Raw genomic sequence first — 24,087 nt, 5'->3', positions numbered from 1 at the left:
TGACAGTATTATTATAAAGATAACAGAACAGCTTAATGTAATATGCTCTAATACTAATTATTAAATATATAATACTAATAATACGCGGGCAGTGCCGCAAGAAAAAGCTGGTAACAAAAATAAATTAAAAATGCATGCGGTAACAAAAATTAAATGAATGAGTGTGAAAATATGACTGTGAGTGTGAAAGTGTGAGTGTGCTAGTGGATGTGTAAGTGTAGCCTGTAGGTACATTATACTATCCGCTGATTGTTCTGTCTAAAATATACTGATACATAAACTTACAAATTAATTAACTTAATTAAATTGCTGTATCGTGGTGTTTAACTTCCTACTCATTTCACAAACTACATTTTCTTGTTGGAAAATCGCGCCTATTACAATGACATAATTAAGATGCCATAGTATAACTTTCTGTCGTCGTATGCACCATACGGTGGATCGTTACAATGCTGAAATTATGGCAATTAAGATGATTTCATACCTACCGAAGTATATTACAGTGTGTTAACGGTGCTCTATGTAGGAGGTACCTACTTATGATTTCAGTATGATAATACATCATCATCATCAGATCATTTATGGTCCCCGCTACAGATGTCTGACTCTATGCCTAATTTATCAGAGGACCATAAATGACTTTGTCAAAAAATACTTTAAATACGTCATGTCTTTGAAAGAGACCCTTAAAGACTCAAGTCTCATTTTCCCACTGGGTGGGCACTATAGGCACGTGCCCAGGGCCGCACGATTGATGGGCCCCAGTATGCTGTTAAACAGTAACCAATCCTTTATCCTTAAATGGCCCTTAGTAGATTAAAGGCCGCCCTGTTAAGACTCCAATACCTCTCATTCCTAGAACTAAATAGAGGCTTTTGAATTCGGGCTTTGAACAGTAGTAACTTGAACAGAAATTTTTTGCTGGATCAAATATCCCAAAGGGAAGCTCAGGCTTTAATTAAAGTAAATACAAATCAATGAACAAAGCATCCATTAATTAATTGTTTCCTGTTCATTAAGCTTAATTTCGATACAGATTGTGAGGATAGTTAACAAAAACATTTTTACATTGAATTCGGATGAATATAACGAATTTAATATAGATCATATTTTATCCGAAATAAAATCTGAAACAAAAGCCGAACGTTTTATTTAAATCATTTTTTATAATATTTTCGTGCTTACATGAATAATATTTTATGTGTTTGTGCAAAATGTAACGCAGGTAACTCTATGGGTTAGTTTAGTAATACGTGAAAAACTAAATTGGAAAACGAGTAAACATCCTGAATTACTAAGGGGAATTCCACTGACTTTCACGATACATATTTTGAATCATCGTCTACATTGACACCGAATATGATTCACAAAAACACTTCCTTTATAATTTTCCTTAGAATCTTCAAACTCGTAAACAAAAACCGCTTCCTCATAACTAATTTTATAGTTTACAAGCTTTTGCCTACGATTTCGCCCACGTCAAATTTAGCTTATCACAGATCGTTATAATTTTTTTATGCAATTTTTTTTTATTATCGCCTGTATGTTATTCTGATGTATAAACAATAATATTGTAAAGTTTCATTAAAATCCGTTCAGTAGTTTTTGCGTGAAAGAGTAAGAAACATACAAATCCACACAAACTTTCGCATTTGTAACATTATTAGGATGCCCTCTTCCGTCACGCAAATATCTGAAGAGTGAATGAATGAACTGATAAACACTGAGTCACGGAACGATTGAATGGCCTTCCCGGATCTGGTTCAATGTATTCTTGATAGAGGTTAAACAAACCAGCGTCTGCAGGAAAATTCCCGAAGGAAATAGAGACTCGTTGCATTTGAGGTGACCTTTAAAAGATGGAAATTTAGAGCGGATTTCTTTATATAGATCACAAATAAATCTTCAATCCCAACTAGTCTGTACTAATTTTATAATCTCTGTCTGTCTGTTACACTTTCACGCCTAAACCACAAATCCGATTTTGATGAAATTTGGAAATATATGTATAGTTTAAGTCCCGGGAAAAGACATAGAATATATTTTTGTCCCGGTTTTTGAAATAAGGACCATCACCATTTAAAGATTACTGTGATGATGTACGAGAATCATTAAGCAGGCGGCCAGACTATTTACCTGAGTTTTTCCTTCTGTGATTCTAATAAATATAAGACCATAATATTCAAACAGAATTTCAGTATCCAAAATAATCAAAAAATCTTCTCAAGTAGGTACTTGTAAGGTCTTTCAGGAGACTCCAATAATGTTTCATTTTGGCGTAAAAATCATGTTCCGTTATAATAACTGACTTTAGTAACGGTGCAGTTAAGTCTAAGAGGTACCGCCATAAAAATGGATTATGCGATAATCGCGTTATTCCTTCTTTTCTCGGCACACATTACACCGAGTATGGGTGACCTTATAAAATGTAATCACCATATAGACAAATCGACCAATACTTGTACATACTAGCTTGTGTCCACGGAATTTCCAGCGTATTTGCCGCGTTCAATCCGCGATGAAATACACTTTCTTATTTATGACCAAAATCATGTTTTCCCACCTCTTTTAGTTTTCTTTTTACACCAAAACATACCCTCTAGCATCTATCTAATTAGGTTTAAAATTTATCCAAATTAGTTCAGCAGTTTAGACGTGAAAACATAACAGACAGACAAAAAAATATTCCAGATTCCATAATTTGACCTATAAAAAACTGCTGCTGTTAGTTTTTAGTACTACCAAAATAATGTTATTTAGTGTTCTTACAACTTTTCTTTATAAGACAGTCTATTTTTATTAAGACTTTTGCACAGATAGGCCATTAATCTTAAAGTAACTCGATTACAAATAGACTAAGGCTGGGTTGCACCACCTTACTTTGACCGTAACTACATACCTATAACGATAACCGGTGTTTTTTGTATGGAGATTGACAGATTTTTGACGTTTTTTAAAGTCAAAGTAAAATGGTGCAAACCAGCCTTAGTAATCAAAAGAACGGGCAGGTATCAAAATAAGGATAATTGCGAGTACTATAGAGGTACTTATTTATTATGGCCAGTGAAACTCAGGCGACTACCTAAGTTAATCTGGCCTTATTAAAATATTCAGGGTATTTTACTTTCATTCGAGACACCGCCCTTCTGTAAATCAACGGGGATCCTAAACGGGCATCAATGATTCAGAGGCGTACAGTCAAGGGGATGTAGCACATCCCAACTGCTACTAAAGTATGTCCTCCGAAAGATGTGAATATTTTTTTTAGATAAGGGATATTTACAAGACGCATGGAAAGTAAATTGACAGCACATCGCAATTTTGTACTTAAATCAACGGGGATCGGTACAGTCAAAGGGATGTAGCACATCCCACTGATACTAAAGTTATGTCTTTCGAAAGACGTGAATACTTTTTTTAGGAAAAGTGTACAAGGGGCCAGTAAAAAGCCATAGATAACCACACCGTCACGAACATTCCTGTGAAGCACTGCGTTGTAACATGGGAAAGAGCGAAGGTCATCTGGAAATGAATATCTTTATAAATTTTGCCAAAGAATTGGCGTCAAAAGCCATTTTATAAATAATATGCATACTATGTGTCGACAAATTAGTTATTAAACTTAAATTCCAAGTGTTTGTCAAGTTAACATTAGCTTGTCTCTAACTAGATTCGAAAATGCAACTTAATTAAGTACTTAAGTACCCCATGCTCGTATTTACAAGCATGAGAGTAAGTTTCGCGTCCAAATACAACTTTAAATAAAAATATTCTACTTTACAATGCATGTGTGTAAAATTAGTGTCCTGTAGCAGTGGCAGGGTTAAAATAAAATGAGTATTAATTATAATATAACTACAAACTTTATCCAAAAGTTCTACTAGATCCTTTTTACTGTGGTAGCTGAAACTTCGTATCCCAAAGCTTCTCGGTCAAAGGTAGATTATCACAGCGAGAACCGTGCAAAATACGAGCGGGAAGATACAAATTCTTAAGGGAATTACCGACATGGGTAAGCTAAATTGAAGTAGGAGTGGGTGGTATACACAGAACGTATTGGGGAAATAGGCTATAGACGCCCACATTATGTAGTTTCAAAGATTAAATGATTATACAATTTCGTTTCAGTCAAATGACGTTCACTGCTGGAAAAAGCCCTCAATTTCGACAACAACCGGTCCTGCGCCGGCCGCATCCAGACACTTCCCGCGCCCTTCACCATTATAAAATTATTATTCTTTCCCTTTTAAAAAAAATATTACTTCATTACGGTTACTCACAATATTAACTTTCAGACTTTTATGTATTTGACATATGTTAGGTTTTTTGAGATCGCCTATCAGTATTTACCTTTGCAGTACCTATTTAACCTTAGCCCTTAAGTACTAGACGTCATAATTGGAGCCATAATAGTGTTGTGACGTGGCAGCTAGGGCGCAGCGCCCGGGGCCCGCTCGGTTGATTACCATCGAAATTGACTTTGAAACACAATTTCTCATCAAATCACAACGAATTTCACTAACAGGCCGCTAATAAAATTCCAACGAGCAACGACGGTTACAACATTTATATCTTAATAAAAATGTAAAATTAATTAGACTGCAATTTTGACGAAATTACTTACTCGTCCCGGGGTTTCTTTGTTTCACTCAATTGACGGTTTACATTACAATTTTATTATTCGTTGAGCCATAAGATTAAAATAATAAGTAGGAATTAAGCATAGACAAACAATATTAAAAATTTCCAGAACCTTCCACAAAGCTTCGCAATTCATATTTTGCAGAAAACAAGACGATCTCACAAAAGTGCAGGGTAATTTAATCAGACCTCACAAGTGGGATAATCTATTCAGCGGCAGGACTCGGTCCCGGGAATGATCCCGGATCCTATATTTACCTGCGGGACTCGTCAGAACTTCAGTGAAAAACTTCTAATAACACAGTTTTCTTTGTTTATTTCCTGTGCCTATTGGAGAAATTACAATTTATTTATTTAAACACTTTTAGTGACGTGCTAAGATGTCAAGTTTTATTACTGGAAATATTTATAGCTCTTACATGTTTTTGTTGTTTGTATCGCACTCAAATTTTAGAACACTCATTGAGTTAGGTTTCATTATTTTGTTAAAGGCATCTACTTGCTTCTGAAATTAATCCACGAGAAAGCTTCAAGATTAAAGTTATTATAATAAATTATTAGTTATAACTTGGAAAATTATGACTAAGATTGTAATTTATTACTGGTATTAAAGTTATACATAATTACTTTGTAAACTAAAATGATTTATTATTTCTGTGCCTTTACTCACAATTCAGGGAAACAAACCACCATTATCTTCCCAATAAGATACAAAACATCAGTCCATATATCGATAGCGTTCAAATCGAGAAACTGACACAAATAACATAACAAATATAGAAACCATACGGTTAGTTGCGCTATGATAGATAGTGGCCATCTCGCACCGCTACACAACGGAATTAGTTTCCTGGGGGTACACTCTGGAAACCTATTTCGAATTATTCGACTCTATATCTCTTTCACTTCCCTGTGGATATAAAAGAGAGAGAATAAGTAAAGACGTAAATATAGTGTCTAGAATAGAACCCCAGTTGGCACGTGCGGGCGCTGGAGTGGAGACCCGTGTCTACCTAAATAGGTAGATCGATGCAACAATATGGTCAGCCTTTGACGTAGACGTTTTATATTGAAAGTAACATCGAACTATCGAGAACTTTCTGAGTGAATTATTTGACTAAGAACGTTTTGTTGAAGATTCATAGTAATAACAAAAGAGACAGAGAACACAATCTATAGTACGTACCTAAGTAACAAAACACTGAAAATGTTTGTTTCTCACTAACTCAACTTTTAATTGCTGTTCCGCTTATACAAGTGAGTTTCAAACTAGATTGAAGTTCACCTTTTATATCTTACTTTTAGATGCAATAATATCTATTTATTAAAATAGATGTCGCTTTACTTTTTATAATGGGACAGTTATTTACAATAATATTGTAAAACGCCCTCTGAGCGTAGAACTTTGTTTTCCTAATAAAGTAAAATAAATAAATAAACGTTTTCCCCTTAAGTTCAACAGACTACGAGCACATATTATTAGGTAAGTACCACAAACACTAAAATCTTAAAAGTGCCAAATAAAAAGATAAAAAATAAGACACAAGTTTCAAATTAAGTATGGGTTCTATTAATGTAGCTTATTTCTTGTTCTGTCTTCGATAAAGACCTTTCCAACTATCTTTTAGATAAATAGAACATGTTGGGGACGATAATTTATCACCTAGACAGCTATTACCTGTTAAAGTAGCCATCATTAAGAGGAAAATAACTCGTGGCGAGCTCGTAAACACACCATAACTGCCATGAGGCCCCACTCTCGAGGTTCATTCAAAGCCTTCTGATATATTGGTAGTACCTAAAAGTCAGTGGGTAACGTTATTTTAAGAAATATGTTACTGTATACTTTATTAATGAAATTTATTTTTATGAGAAAAAGTTTCATAATAGTTACTTTAATGAGCATTTTACCAGGAATCATGATTTTTGTTATAAACGGGGATACATTTTAAATTTTCATACTTACGGGTTTTAGCACGTATCTAAGTTTACGTCATCATCAGATCATCAGACGTGATGACAGTAAAAGTATGGACGCGTAACGCCACATTCAAGTTGTGCTGTAGTCACGCAACCTCTGTGCCAAAGGAAAATTATTTGGCCCATTTAGAGTTTCATATCTCACGATATAAACAAGTGCGTCATATTATAGTTACGATACCAGAAAGTGAAGCTGGTAATTTTGTTTGTAGTCCATTACTTGCTTGCTTTCTTACCTTCATAACAGTCAATTTATCGCTCGCGCCAAAAATGTAATGCCCTAAACGGAATAATGGTTCCCAAATAAGAAGAACCATGAAGTAATGGGACATAAAAACGCCAAGCGGATCCTGAAAGGGTCAAATTGAATCAATATAGCAAATTACTTTGAAATCTAACCAATTTGTGCCGTAAAACAATTGCCGACCGCCAAATCTGAGAGGGTAAATCGTATGAAAGATCAAAGGTGATTGGGGTTCATACATAGAGGGGAATGACTGGAGCGGCCACACTAGAAACTAAGCTATCCAGCTACTGTCATAAAGTATGATTTTGTGTGGCATCGAATGGATCTGTAATTTTCTGTTCATATGCCAATTTTCAGGAACTTATCTAATTTTTATTTATATAGATGAATTTGATTTATTATTTGTTAAAAGTATAGAATTAAGAGATTAAGAATAATACAAATAATTAACCTACATAGACTAAATATTTACAAATATTTACAAATAAAAAATATGTCCCAAATCGCTGTCCAAACAACGCGACATGGTGCCCAGAATGCTGGCTGCATTTCCGCGCTGAATGGCCAAACTGATTCGTTGGCCAAGAAATGCGCCAGCTCTTCTATCACCTGTACAGTCAATCAGCCGCTTGGCTAATTCCCTGTACAGGCGATGAGCACTTGGTCCCCACGGACCTAGCGTCTCGACCCCAAATGGCTCAAACATGTAGGTACTACTAAGACCTACATATTTGCGTCGCTTGAGGGATTCCGCTGATGCAGCGGCAGTACCAGCTTATCTAATTTGAATATAAAATATTGTCTGGCTTTAGTTTTCCCTCTCTTAAATCAAATTTTAAGAACACAGCTGTTTGAATTAAATCTGTTTTAGGTATTAGGTGCCCGTATTAGGTAATTCAGTTGCAGAAAGCTTAGACTGGGTTGTATCATATTTCTTTAAATTTGACCAATATCAAAAATCTGTCAAATCCATTCAAAAACACCGATTTACGTTATAGTTACGAACAAAGTTAGATAGTTCAATTCAGCCTTAGTAAAATGTAATCCAACAAATTAAGACGTAATAAAACGTATCATAAAAAGTTTTATATTCTGTAATACATTACTCAAAAATACAAAAAGAAAAGTGTGCCGGAGTGCTGAATGCAAAGGGGCAACCATCAAACGATGGCACTCCGTGTGCGAATCTCGCCACTCATAAATTAAAATTACCCTTCATGTAGCTCCTTCATAGACGGAAAAACATATTTTTATCACATGGCATGAATAGCGAAACAGCGGGTCTCAACGACGCGTCGCGAACTAGCTGTGTTAATAAATAGTTCTATATTCTAGAACTTTCTTTATTAACATACTCATAAATATGTAAGTCTAGTTTAGTTGGACCGTAATATTTACTAGGTTTTGCAGTAAGTTTAGTAACAGAGAAGGATAATGCATAATAAGATTATTTTGTGTTATCGATCGCAACTGAGCCACCGGCTCTACATAATACATATAATGTCTGTATACTTATGTATGTAAATTTGAAGAAAAAGATTCATCAAAAGATAAACGCGTACTGGGAAAAACAGTCATTTATTTAACTTCGAACTCCTCATATAAGTTCTTCTACTTTCCCTCGGGCCACATTTGTCCTTCACTGGTTGGGTCTTTAGCGGTCAAGCTTTAGATCCTGACTACACAGAAATTGCAGCGGTGGGAACTAGAGGTGGGAATAGTGTCGTAGAGTTATTTATTTCATGCAAAATAAAGACTAAATAATTTATTTTGCCCTAGAATCACTCACAATAGTGCGATTAAAATCTAACTGTACGAGTTGAGAGTGGGCGAAGGCACTTACTTGGAATAGTCTCGTCTATTCGTGCTTACTCGTGCATGATTGGAGCTTGTGCTTTACCTGAAATCGTAGAGCGCACATAAATGTCATGTGTACATAATATGTGTGTATATCGTCTTTGCTGATGTGAATCGATGAGTTGTTGCCTTTTGCTTTAGGCATCGCTTGTGTGGATTAAGGGTTGCCAAGACTTTATTGAACGTCATGTGATAAAAGTACCTCCCGTAACCTGGTTGCAAAATCTTTATCTTTTGGGAAAAGTATCAATTTGTTGTTAAAGTACATCTAAATTGATACAAATCAATAATTTCTTATTTTGTAAATTGAATCACCGAATAGGTAAGTAGCGTAATGTATCTACTTAATTTTATTTTCTATTGCAAAATCTATGGGGATTGCTAATTGGCTGAATTTATTGTAAATGGAGTAATTTGTTGACTACTGGACTCGTCCCATTTATTTCATTCTTTAACATAATGAGATTTAGTACCGTCAGAAAGTCAATGAAATAAAAGAAAACATGAATGTTAACAATGTCTGTATTTAAAAGGAAATCAACATAGAATATCTTAACTTGTACTTGTATTAATAAGAAATTTATTGTCTTACTTATTATTTACTATTACAGTATTTTCCGCCTTGTGTTCGTTAAATTCTTAAACACCAGACCAAAATTAAATAATTTTACGCAATCTTTATTATCTCATACAACCGATTAATGTTTCAACCCGAAACCTCCGCAAGAATCACGTCATTCAAAGTTGGGATTATCATAATAACGCCGGCTTAACCCGTCGACAGCTACATGCAACCCGCACTCGGTAGAACTCGGGACGGATATTACCGGATTAATTGAATCAATTATTAATTTGTTATTAGGACACATATATTTATGGAACTCTATCATGAACATTAACCCTTACACGCTTATAACTAATCCAAACCATAAAATCATTTTTTCTTTAGTTATATCTATTTATTTTAGTCTAATTTAACATAAAAGTAGTACAGAAAATATAAGTGCTATGTATTTCAGTGTTTTTCAGTCGGGGACACATATGTCCCTATATGCGTTAAGGTATACATTGCCTCATATATTGGAAATAAAATACTTCGACGCTTTTGTTGCAAAATAAATACAAACCACACTAAATATAGAAATGAAATTTAATCCATGAGCATAATATAAATATTTATAATAAGAAATTTAAAATAGATAGCGTCTTATCTTACGTATTTTTACGTTTGACCCTCATCTCATCACAGACCTCTTTCTTGAAGTTAGACCTACCTAACTTGACTGTTTGTTCCAAGAACAATTTTGAGTCTAGAGTCTCCAAGCTTCAAAGGAGTGCTGTAACACGGATATTTGACATATATTTTTCGTCTTGTCCTTATTTATTTTGAATCCCATTTATTGAGAGCCTCTACTGAGGCCATAGAGCATTGATTCTAGGTTTTCCAAGGTCTCAGCCGTGACTGCAATCGTTGAATCTTACTCGGGGGGACAACGTCCGTGAAGCTTCGCGACATCATCTTATCGAAAATACCGCAGGGTCTCAAGACCTTTGATAGAAAGTCTTTGACCAATGTGTGTTGGCGGTGATGGCGCACGGAACGGAGACGTGTTCCTTCACTAAGGGCCTCATGAGAAGGCTCAAAGTCATCCAAAGTCTGATGAGGAGATCCGCAGGAGAGCCAAAGTAACAGACATAGCCCGCAGAATTGTCAAACTATCGCGGCAGTGGGTAGGGCACATAGCTCGCAGAAGTGAGGGCAGAAAATTTCTCAAGAAGCCCACGGATAGGAAGACGTAGTGTGGCAAGCCTCATGTTCCTGTGCTTCTCGTATACATTCATGTATACGAGCAGCAAAGAAACGATCGTTGTGGAAGTCCTCAGGGGAGGCCTCTGTCCAGCAGTAGACGCGCTTTTATTCAGGAGGAAACCATCCTCATTGTCGGTATCATCAGTCATCATGACTTCCAAAATTTCGTCTTTCCTGAGCGAAATTTTTTATGACGATTTGAAGACAAATTATTTACAAATAAATGTATGAATATCATAATAAAACATCGATATAAACATACAAATTGTAACGACGCAAACAATATCCCTAGTAAGAACCAAGTTTCCCTTGACGTATATAGGGACACCCGTGTCCCAATTAGATTTTTACATAATATTCCTAACTCGTTCGAAGATAAACTAAAATATGCAATGAAACGATAATTACACTTACCATTGAATGTAAAATTGGAAGAAACACAGTGGCAGAAAGCCGATAAGTAATAAAAAAATAATTTTCAATTTTGACGTCTAACGAATTTTTTTTTCACATGTAGTGCCAGTATTTTTTTACCCATGTAATCGAGTTTTTTATTATTTGTAGCGCATAATCATAAAAGGTAATAATAAAATTTAAGAATATTACACTACAAATGGTTTAACTTAACCAGTATTACTGTAAATCGTGAAAACTATGTGGGGACAAATGTGTCCCATATGCGTGAAAGGGTTAAAAAAACATTTTTAGGCCTGTGTTTAGCAAAATATTTTATATCCTATACTAAAATATTTTTTTTCCCCTTTTTTTCCTTCTCTTTTTTTTTTCTCCCTTTGTCATCCATCCTATTATTATATATGTATGTGTCTATGTATGTATTCATATGTTATTTATGTAATTATTTTTTTTTCTAAATTCGTATTAATTCTATACCGCCTACTTTATTCTCAGTTTGGCCCTAAGGTTGACTGGCAGAAAATGCCGAAAGGCATTAAGTCCGCCTTATGTACACCGTTCTATGTGCATATAAGTTTTAAATAAATAAATAAATATTGAAACTATTGAACAACATTATAGCATTTTGTTCAAAAATGACACGTAATAAATGAGTATAATACTATGCTACAGCTTATCTTGATGAACCATGACAACTGCATAAAAACCGCAGCAATACTAGCGTTCGTCACCGCTTAATTAAATAATTTAAACTAGAAATTTGTTGTTTACAGTAATAAAACACCGGCATAAAGCCTTTAATGTGTAATCCTGTATTAACAGCTTCATTATCCCCTGGGGGCAGTAATCGCGCAGGATTTCAATTATCCCCGCCCGGTGGAATATTAAAATTTGGGCAGCGCAAACGTCGCGAAAAATGATGAACCCTGCGAGCCTGTAACGGACGGTTTACATTGAAAGAGCGAGCGATAATCAATATTTTTTATTTTCAAATAGTCTAAGTGGACAATGAAAGGGTTAAAAAACAAACTGTACGTAACCTGTATAGATCCAAATAATAATTGATTTAGGTGCAATAATAATTAATTTACATATCACGTATTGTAATTTTTTGAGAATGGATTTGGAATATGAATAATAATATTATGATGATATAAAATTGATTCATTGGATGAATTCGATTAAAACCCACTACTCTAGATTTATGTGTAGTAACGCTTCCGCGTTTGTCTTTCCTATGGCCTCTCTTTAATAGAATTTCCGCGATAATTTGCTGTGTCATGCATGTTACACGGATTTGGAAGCGGCCCGGGGGAAATAGTGGCCGCTTCCAAAAAATACCCTTCGACTTTTTGGGGTTAACTGAAATCTGTTTCTTGTTATTTTATTATTCACAGTAGTAAGAGTTCGTTTGCGCAGATTGGAATCTCCCTGATAATTGGATGTGTCTGCATTGCACATGGATTTGGAAAGTCTCGGGGGTACTATTGGCCGAGACGAGCGTTTTTTGTCCCTTAAAATAGCTATCGAATTTTTAGGGTTAACTGAAAGAAAATTGTCTAATTATTTTGGTTATTATTGACCTTAGTAAGAGCGCCATTGCCCGTTAATTGAACATTTGATAATTCGGATTAGGAAGAAGCCCTGGGAAACTAATTGGACGGGAAGCGCTTGCATTCGTATGGCCAAAAAAATCACTACGAACTTTATAACTGAAAGCTATTTTTTTAACCATTTTGAATAAGGAAGAGAATAAATCATGTTACAATTAAAATAGCAACACCAACGAACACCAGATAAATCACATTCGTTAGAGCTAGTGACAGCTCATACAAATCTGATACAAAAGCTTTCATTTCGCTATGATATTTATCACAGCGTCCACACAATCTTTTTTATTTGTACACAACTTTTCATTTGATTAATAACGATACACAACTCGATCTATTTCGAATATTCCAGCTCCATACCATTTACCACTCACACCACTGAAAATTTTTATAACTCACTTTATTGAGAAAATTTCTCTGAGGCCGCTGCATTCTGATTGCAAATAAAAACAGCTATAGCTTCTGCTTTCAGTCTCGCTCGCCTATGTGCTTTGCTATTTTATGTAGGTACAAGCATTAGTTATGTTTCGTGAATTTAAAATAATTTAAATTTAAAATAATAAAATTTAAAATAACATCCATCTATGCCTTTGCTTTGCCTTTCACATTTTTATGTGTAGGTAAAATCTATAGACAGGCCAATTACGTTTGAACTAAAAAATTGGACGTTTACTTACTCTACAAAAATAGGTTTTCTTGACTTTGACAATATAATAAGTAGGTATAGGTACATGAAAGTCCTCGAGACAGTGATTTCTACAACCTAGCATATAGTTTATTTTAGATAAATATCCAGTCAGCTTAATTACCAAAGTTAATTCTCGAAACGGGACTCAATTGAATTATTTTACAGTTGATTAGATTATCAGAATCTGGTTCTTATTAACTGTTCTGGCTATTTAGCTTGGTGTTTTATGGCCCAGTGATAAGGTTGCAAATCGTTTGTTTCAGGAATCTTTTGTAGTAATAAAATGCGGCGGGTTTTACACGCAACCGTCTTCATTAAGGCGAGTTAATTCTGTAGACTGTCGCAAATCTTGCCAACCGTCAGATTCTCTAATTGCCCGTTTTATTAACCCCTCCCCTGCAAAAAGTTCTTTAAATTAACCGTATAAAGGGAGTGTCGGAGATTAAGGTCTCGTAAAAATGGTAAATATCGTTGAGATTTTTTTCTAAACTAGTCTATGCAAAATACAGCAGATTTCAGCACTAATTTATAAGTGTGACTATTGCCCGTATTCACAAACGATACTTGCTTAAGTGAAGCAGAAAATCGAACGCACAGCGATGAATAGAGCTCTGTGATTGTTTCTTGTGTCACCCTGTGCGTCCACGTGCACTGTGAGACCTCATAATAATGTTTGTGAATACGGGCGTAAGGCTATTTGTTAGACTTGTTTTTATTTTATTTCTCATATTTTTTATGCACTACTTAATTGCCTTTTGCAGTTGTTTCAGTTTATCCATGTAAAAAAATGAGTTCTCTAACTTTAAAAATATTTCCAAAAATAAATTGTACTAACTACTACAAGTACGCTGTTCGTTCGGTACCTACCTAATGTCTGCGATGGCAGGGCAGCGGCGTCCGAGCGGAAAATACGGCGTTGACCTGGCAACCTTAATGTGCAGCCACGGGTTAAATGTTGCCGGGATATTTTGCGAACATTATATCCTTGCACTTCATTTATATAGAACCTTTTATTTTTTTAAACGCAAGAACAGCCATCTTGTTTTCTTTAAAAATGCCAGCATCCAATCCTGGCTGATGAGACTATGTAACCTATTTGGATGGAAAAATAACAAAGGCTTTCGTTTCTTGCATCTAATTTACTTTTCTTTGGGACAGGAGGCAAATGAGCAGACAGGTTCGTAATTATACTGGCAATTTCAAAATATACAGGGTGTTAGGTAAATGGGTATATGAGCCGACACTAGCCCATGTTAACATATGCATATAAATAGTATGGTGAAGTCAGAAATTTGATATCATCATTTATTTTTTTTAATATTCGTACAAAATAAATTTTATAAAATCAGATTTGTATGAAAATTAAAATAATTAAAATTAAGATATCAATTTTCTGACTTCACCAATCACCATACCATTTATATGCCCATTTTAACATGGGCTAGTGTCGGCTCATATACCCAATTATCTAACACCTTGTAATCCTTGTATATCATACATTAATAAAATGTAATCTTATAAACTGTTCATTACCTACCATGTTGCGGTAGCGCAGTAAACATTGGGCTCTGCCAAAAGGTATATTTATAAACTCGACTGCACCTATTTTTTTAAAGCACGGGGAACCAGTTTGTTTTCTTTAAAATGCCTGTATAAAATCCTGGCCGATAAGACAATTATATGCAAAAAAGAAAGGCTTTATGAAAAAACCTTCCGTGAATAGTTTAAACATTTCTCTTCTTCTGTCGGATTCTTTAAACACTGGCAAGTAATATCAAAGCAACAAGTATTAAATAAAAAAATACTTGAAACTTAAAAGTTTTTGCAAGGAACTCCAGTTATTTTCTTGTAGGTAGGTTTTGTCGGACTCGACTTCTCGACATCTGCGACTTTTCTCGACTTCTATTCATCTACGTTTTCAAAGGTTTCACTAAGTATTTCGTTCGTAAACAATTTTAAAATATTTCTCATATTTTCTGAAGAAGGTATTTTTTGCGCCGAGTGGGCGGACAGAAGGAATTAATAGAATTTTCCAGTTGAATAAACCTTAATTAAATTACGATCTTAATTATAAATTTTCTGTGTGTGACTTACTCGTGCCTATTCGACCGTTGTTAATTAAAAGATCTTTGGGAGTTTTCCAGAGAAAAGTGGTTTATTGAGGGCTTAATTACCTTTTAAAAAATGTGACGCATTTTTTTTTTTCAAAAAATATTCAAAAACTATTATAGAGAAAAAACTTAACTATTATAGAGAAAAAACTTAACTAGGTTGGAGTTTCTGTGAAGTTATTACAAAAGTAAAGAAAGGAAACGACGGAAGAGGAAAAAAATAACTTATACCTACTTAGATTAAGATTTAGTTAAGAACTACCACCTCTAAAGTGTTACATAAACCTACATTGTTTCTGATTACAACAACCGCAAGCAATCAGAGTCTACGTCGCCGTCTCCTGTATACGTGTAGTTACGTTTGCGGTCAAACAAACTTGTGTCAAAGTTCATGTTAAACTACCTTCAGGTACTTTGTATTCTGCACTAAGGGAAGAAGAGACGATGTACTTAGTTTGTATAGGTCAGGGGTGGCCAACTTGATTAGACATAAGATCTACTGTTTACTAACGAAACCCTGGGCGATCTATCACTTACATACTTCTTAAATCTTAAATGAAACAGCATAATTTAGTACACAATCATGTAGTATTTTTGCCTTGCCACGATCGACTGGACTAATATTCGCGATCGACCGATTGGCCACCCCTGGTATAGGTATTATTATTTGGCAATATTTAATTTATTGTAAAAATAATATTCTTTTCTTTTTGCATTTATTAATTTACATTGTTATACCTTCTTTTGTCATTTTATATCTTCACCATTTTCCCCTTTGTTTCAATCAACTGATCTTCTCTCTGGTTGTCCGGAAGATACGTTTCGTTGCGATACGCTTAATTATTTTCTTCGCCTATTTAATATATTACTTGTGGTTGTGAAAAATTATCTGGAGCTGCTGTAAGAAGTAGATATTTTATCTATTTCTATACAGGCCTTCATTTCACCTTCGTGCTATCATAGGAGACAGCCATCACAACAAATAAAATTTTCCTAGACAAATATAGAAATCACAAAACATGCGACATGTAGGTGGCACAATGTGGAGGCATTTGTGAGCGAAATGTATTGTAGTTCCACGAAACATTTTATGAGTATTTTTCCATACGTTTGTTATTTTTCACACCAGATAAGTATAAAAGATTTTTAAAAACATGCAAAGAAAAGGTTTCTTGGCAATTCGTGCTGGAATTCCTGTTACGTCTTTCGATTTCTTCTGTACAATGTCAGTGTTTACCAAATCCTTAGAGACACTAGCGGGGGATTTAAGTTTTAAATCGCGTTCGAAACTTTCAATCCAATGCTTCCCGTTCCGTTTGACTTGAGAACAAAAGATGAAAGTTTTATGTGGGTTTCTTGGTTCAGGAATAACCGAACGGTTCAACTAGAAAGATAGGGGTGGTAATAAGTCTTTGGGATCCATTCGCCATGCTTTGCAGAGATTATAGGCAGGGATTTTCCTTACCACGATATTCTTACGTATATTTGGATCTTTCACACTCTGTATGATGATGTATCGAATCATCTCCCATCTCTTATATTTGATCAAGCAAAAACGAGAGGTAGAATCCGAAATACGATCACAGCGTTACGAACGAACGTATTGTTATCATTTTGTTGAAGTAGACATTTGGCACAGCATTTAGCTTAGAAATTAAATCGACATTTAAAAGATTTACGCCCGTATGCACAAACATTACTATGAGGTCTCACAGTGCGCGCACAGGGTGACACACGAACCAATCACTGAGCTCTAATTAACGTTGTGCCTTCGATTTGCTGCTTCACTTAAGCAAGCATCGTTTGTGAAGACGGGTGTTTAAGTATGTTTTTTGAAAACCTAAAATTTGTACCTTAAAACCAGTCTCATAGATTATAGGTATAGGTATACCGTGATGCGTGTTGAGAAGCTCAAGCTGGTCCTCAAGGATCTGAGAGTAAAAAAGATATCCAATTAGCCTTTGGGACGGCAGCAGAATGGATATAAAAAATTCAAGCGCAACTCGCGCCCCGTCAGAATCCATTATTTGCGAGAAACTTGCTGACTGCTAGCCGAGCTAACAGGGGTTTGTTGTCAACAGAATCTAATGAAAATCTTGACAATCTCTGGTTTACTATACAAAATATAATAAACCAACCAAAACCATGACTAAAATACTCGTACTTACTGTTTGGCTTCTACTTGACTACGCTAAAAAGGATGGTCGATCTATATTTCAAATACGAATTACACATATTTTGTAACAGTTTTACTATTTTTTGTGTAAAATAGAAAAACTAGATATTTAATGTTCTAAATAGTACCTACCTATGTTACCCGAATTTTTACACAAGTTTACTTAACATTCGGTTCGAAAATCCCTTTTTTGTGTAAAAAGTAACTAACGTTTCAGTATCAACGAATATTTTTCCCTCGTTCGAGGATGTACCTTTAATATTGATTTCGGATTAAACAGAACAGAAGACTTAAAAAATACTCCTAACAAATACAACAAAATTTATTTTGTGCAAATTCACATGTCTATTCCCCTAACTACCAAGGACATAAAAAGTTTTAGTTAATTTATACAATTTAAGACACTGGTTTAACTTTGAGTTTATTTAACCTTATTTATTTGGAAAAAATGTTTTAACGCGCATCAAACTGAGAAACGAGTACGTTCCTAAAATCCATCCTCAACTAAGATTATAGCAATTTCCACGAACGCACCATGACTGGAATTCGTCCTAGATGAATAGTTTGCGAACAGCTACTGGTTCCAATTCCGTCACAATTCTCGCGTGCCTAGTTCGGACGATGATAAAGCCATGTCCACACAGGTCTTAATGGACACTGGTCGCTAAAATTGTGTTTTCTGTATGTCGTTTGCAGTAGTTTCTGTGTGAATGTGTTGATTTTGCTGCATAAAAGTTATTTTAGGAACAAAATCCCGCAGTGCTAAACCTTTAGGTTCTTGCAAAACAAAGCAACAAAAAATCCCCAAGATAAGACAACTTTGCAAGAAATTGCAAGAAAAGCACTTAACACTTTATTGTATTAAAGTATAATTTCATCGTTGAAACTGTATCATAGGCTACAAATAAAATTTAAACAAACGGAGTTTGACAAACTTTTGATGTTTTTTAAAGTTCAAGTAAGATGGTACAGCCCAGCCTTAGTGCATTTGGTGTAAACGCCGCTTAAATCTATGAAAATTTTAATCTTTCGCATCGGCACTATGCTGCCTTCATGCAGCTTATGTAAGCCCCGTGTAATGGAAGAACTATTCAGATTTAATGCATAAATTGCGAGTGTACGGATAAAGCTGGCTGCTGGGTTTATGACATGACACTATACTTAATTTATGTTTTGTCGAAAACGGCGAACAAGTTTTAGTTATCAGGAAAATCTTTGAGTCGTTTTTCGTAGAATTTTATTTTATAGACAAAATATGGAAAAAATATAACTAGTGAGATGTTCTTTGTTGGCCTTTGCTAGATGTGAATTATTTAATACTTAACTTAATTACAAAAATAACATACCTACAAATTAAGGATGATGATCAGTATGTTATGGATGATGACTATAGTGCGACTTTCTCTTGCTTTGTGTGTTTAACAATTTATCGTGATGGTGAGATCAGTTGCCCACAAAGTTTATCTCAGGCTTAACCATATTTGTTCTCCTTCCTTCTTACATTCACATTTCAAATAATATACTGACTAATAATGATTATTACAATTCAATGGAGCGTGTAATTTCACTGACGTCATCGCACAGCCTATTATCCGTCGATTAAGCGGCACACGCTCGCATCCGTCATCAATCAAATGTATATTAATGCGCATTTAATTTAACATCAGCCATCAGTTTATGTTATAAGAAAGTTATTAACAAGATGGTTTGCTAATTACATTTTTCAATAGCATTCAAATCTCGAGAGAAAATATTGCCTTTGTGAACGTGGAACTTGTATACTTACTAGAAAAAAAAACCAACGAAATTGGGACCTTTATTTTTTTCTTGAAGTCGGTTAAATTGTGTAATAAAACATTTGAAAAATGAAAATTAACAACACATGTAAAGCTCACTCGCCTTCGTGAATTACAACAACTATATTGGGTAGTAGGTAAAGTTTCCTCAAGTTAATATAAAATGCATATATTGAACAAGTTCTCAACGTTTCCGTTCATGCCATTAATGATTATTACAATTCAATGGAGCGTGGACAGCGGTGACGTCACAAGCCTATTATGCGTCGATTAAGCGGCACACGCTCGCGTCATCAATCAAATGTGCATAATGATAGCCGGCTGTAATGTAACTATATTATAGCAACCATTGTGGGTTTGCTGTATGACATCATTGTAGTAGTTTTCACTTACGAGTATGTAAGTTTATGCTTGTTTCAGTAGTTCACTTACGCAAGTGAACTACTGAAACAAGCATAAACGTACATACGTCCGTATTCACAAACATAATTATACTATTAGGTCTCACAGTGCGCGTGGACACACGAACACGAACCACAGAGCTCTATTCAACGCTGTGCGTTCGAATTGCATCGTTTGTGAATACGGACGTAAACTTGTTTCAGTAGGTCACTTAGATATCGCCAATATACTCGTACTTATGTGCAATTTCTTTTTTCAGCGTTGTAGTTCGATCGGTGATCGGGGGCTAATATATGGTGCGTTGAGGCGCATTATTAGCACAGCGAGGACAATAAATTGTGTAGGTATTTGAAAAAAAAACTCGATGTACTATAACGCAACTTATTTATCGAGTTATAACCTAAAATCAGTTGAATTTAAATATTTGGATAGGTACACTGGCTTTAATTTCTAAAAAAAGCTTTTTTTTTGTAAAGTCGTTTACAACTAAGTATAAGGGTAGAGCCATCGCATTATACCTGCTGATCTGACACCATTGGCAGCCCCCGATCCATCGTTACCTCGTTAACGGAATCGCAATGGCTGTCGGCACACGGAATTAATGTAAATTCGCAAATTGTCGGCAGCGACACCTACGCTTAATTGACAAACTTCGGATTATCGCCCGGGGAGGCAAGCCACAGTTACATTAAGAAGTTGTTACGCGTGATTATGAGTTTATTTAGCATGCCTAAAAATTGTGTAATTTTTGTTTAACATACAAAATCTCGATTACCTGCGCACTGGGTATATCCGAACGAAATCCGAGAATGGCGGTCGGAATAACTTTTACAGCTATCTGATCTTAACTGATTTAAACACAGAATTCATGGGACGAATGTATTATTTATATTACCTGTTTAAGAACTTTTTGGTTAATCGTTAATAAAATACTTGAATATCGGAGTGAATATTATGTTCTGCGAAAATACGAATTGATGTTATATCTAAGGTTTTAGTCTCATAACGTCAATATTGTAATAGGTAACGTTTTAAGCACTAACTGGAAACCGATTTGATGGATACTTGCAATAGGTACCTGGAAATCAAACATTTAGCTTTACTAGTGGTTATAGAATACCGTCCGTTGAAATCCAATACGCAAAATGATTTCATTCAAAATCAATCAATTACTTCGGATTTTCATCAGTTCCAATTTTGTGTTGAACCACTACAAAAACATTTCACTATCATTTGTTTTCGATTCACTGGTTTCTGTGTAGATAAACGGGCTTTATTTCGGAATAAATGAAAAAGTTGTGTGTTCTTTTTTAAATGAGAAATAAAATCAACCTAACACTTGTTCTGTAAAATGTTAACTGGATTTTCCAAGCTTTTAAGCCAATATTCGACTTGAGTGTTATTGTTTCACTGTATATTTTTTAAATTGGCTGTTCATTTTTTATCTGTAGTGCCAGGATTTGTGAAATAAACAATATTACTTATAACAAGTTGTAACCGAACCGCAAAGCAGTTTAAAAATCTTTATTTGAGTAGGTATATTCAGTAGTCTCTCTCAAGCTAATATGACATGTAATAAGTGCATAAGTTGAAGTAAATATCGTGGTTTACCTTTCTTTAGTCAAATCATAGGTGATAAAGGAACACAAACTTTTCAGGTTATTTGTAGTAAACATGCCAAAAAATATCCTAAATCGTATGGTGCCCTAAAAATGTATCAAACTTGTCCGAAAAAAATTAAAATGGAAATAAGAATATAACTTAAGGCACTTACCTAGCCTATCCGTCCCGTAATATCCACGATACCCATCTCATTTCGGGAAAACTTTTTCCCACATCGAGGATTTACACCCCGCTTGCCTTGGGGCGGCATGGATTGAGTTATAAATAAGGGCCCACCTGCGCACGCCCAGATTGATAGATGTGTAGCGCCTAGAGTGCTCTAATGAATTCCGCGTGGGTGATGCGATTACCGCTATGTCATTAAGAATTCGGGAGAATTTCGCATGCTTTTGACCCTCTTCAAGGAGGATTAAGCAACACTTTAGAGATTATGCTTTTAGTTATAGGGGTTGCATTAGACAAATTATCTTCTAAATACCTACAATATCTATACTCAACATCAAATAAACCGCACCTTCCGCGACGCGAACTTTAACGATTTTCTTCTGACACAATCATGGTACCCTAACAATATTGGTGTTATTTGAAAGCCCAATAAATATCCTTAAAGAAAAACACATTTAATTTCTTAATAAATGATTAACATATACCATAAATGTGACTTGAAAAAATACCTCACTTTGGGCCCACCAATGGGATCAATTAGACCAATTTTTATGGTTATAAAACCAAATAATGATTTCACGAGTCCTCTTTAACAGATGGATAGCAATTAAATCCAACTTAACAGTTTTATAGCCATAAAAGTTGGCTCTAGCGTAACTACCTATTTTTTGAAGAAGTGACTCTGGATCCTTCTAAAGACACATTTTTGGGGTTAAAACCTTTCCTTTAATGAAATGAAGGTTAGAACTAGGCTTTTCAATGGTACCAATATTGGTAGGAAGTGGGGATGCATACGTTTGAAAATGCTTGTCGCGGGAGGTGCGATTTATTTGACGTCGAGTGTATTTGTATTTTTAAGTACTTATAACAAGGTAGGTATTTGATCGCAATCGCCCCTGGTGTTAAGTGAGATGCAGTCTAGTATGCAGCTTCTAACGCTTATTTTTTTAAATATTCAGTTGACTAATACCTACCTAGGTACCTAATATATAATCTTGACAATATTGTCAAAGTCTATCAGTCGTTTAAAAATTTGTTAATAATGATGTAAAAATGTATGAAGCATATAAATTCCGTCCGTACCTTTATACCAAGGTTATTTTTCATCTATGAATACATAATATTAAACAAAGTAAAATGCTTTCAAATATTTACCAGGCTAAGGGCTGAAATCGAAATAACGTAGAGTAGAGATTGATAGATGGGGCGTTTAGTGTCCCTTATGAATTTCGTTTGGAAGATCCGATTACGATTGCATGATTTATTGTTCGGGACGCCTCTGGGACATGCATTATGTATAAGTTTAAGATAGAACAATATACATAATGACATTTCTTTCAAATGTATTAGCAAATAGAATTTGAAAACTGTAAATGCTGGAGGCTGGATAAAACGCCCTAGCAAGACTGATTTCCATCCAAAAATTGCCGATGGAGGTCCATTGGCAATTTGGCGTCCATTGACATTGGTGCTTTTATTTAAAGGCAAGGTTAGTGAATTTTAAATTAACAACTTGAAAAAATCGAACTGCGGCATCGACCTAAGTTAATAAGGGGTTAGTGAATATTAAAAAAATGCTACACAGCTCAATTCACAACAGTGTCAAAAAACCGAAACCAAGACTACGATAATCTTCTGCTTCGGCTTCTTATAACTATCCCACTAGTGGTAAATATCCGGGAATCTTCCTACATTTTTCATGGGAAAGGGAGCTTTAAGGGTGTCCCTAATGAATTCCGGCGGACCCCATTACGATTGCATGATTTCTGACTCGGAGATGCCATGACGTTTGGGACTTTGGGATCTTTACCCTTTTCAAGTCCTAATCTCTCTTGAAAAGGGTAATAAAATCACGGAGTTATAAAATGTGTACACGCTGTAATTGGTGTTGCCACATAAATGTTTGGGAAGATAAAGGTTCTTGTAAATGACGTGGAACGAAGTTGTTAAATTGTGTAGGACGACAGCTCGTCAAGCTAAAAACAGAAGTTCTTATGCAGATGCAATAGGGACGATTTTACCATAAAATGTGAAGCATAATGTGCTATTTGTACATATTAATTCTGCAATGTTATTTGTAGATAATTTACTTACTTTATTGAATTAGCTTGCCCTGCAGACGACATTACATTAACATATGCACATAGAAATCCATAACCCATAAAAAATTACGCAGTTTTTCCTGAATATGAAATTCCAGGAACTTTCCCAGTTTTTCCTTCATAAAAATCATCCGCGAACTTCAAGGATTTTTTGAAAAGAAATAAATTGCCAAATTTCTTCAGTCGTTCCCGAGTTTTGCGCTCAGCAACAAACACAGTTAGTAGCGATAAAATCTTTTTTCAGTCGAAAAATTATTCCCCTAAAAACAACACTGCTTAAAAAATAACTTGCATTGCAAAAATAAGTATGTATCTGATCTTCACTACTAGATGTCATTTATCTTCTCTATTATGTTTTTTTAAATTAAAATGCCAAGATAGTACTTACATGAACTTTTAAAGCACTAACATCGTGTAATATTTCCTTTTAGTGTATAAACAAACAGTAGAATATTAACATTGACT

The 24,087-nt window shown here is 34.9% G+C and overlaps 1 protein-coding gene across 3 annotated transcripts in view; it reads right to left on the bottom strand.

Annotated features, from left to right (window-relative positions):
* LOC135080024 (receptor-type tyrosine-protein phosphatase kappa) overlaps window positions 1-24,087 on the bottom strand; it is a 188,418-nt gene that overhangs the window by 113,127 nt on the left and 51,204 nt on the right. The window contains exon 2 of one of the 3 annotated variants that reach the window (XM_063974692.1): window positions 8,712-8,768. The exons of the other annotated variants lie outside the window; for them this stretch is intronic. The gene's annotated coding sequence lies outside the window, so the exon portion shown is untranslated. The remainder of the gene's footprint in view (window positions 1-8,711; window positions 8,769-24,087) is intronic. 3 annotated transcript variants of the gene reach the window in all.

The sequence above is a fragment of the Ostrinia nubilalis genome, chromosome 17 (assembly GCF_963855985.1).
Source record: "Ostrinia nubilalis chromosome 17, ilOstNubi1.1, whole genome shotgun sequence".
Lineage (NCBI taxonomy): Eukaryota > Metazoa > Arthropoda > Insecta > Lepidoptera > Crambidae > Ostrinia > Ostrinia nubilalis.
Note: the sequence above shows the minus strand (reverse complement) of the source record. Positions and strands in the feature narration are given on the sequence as shown.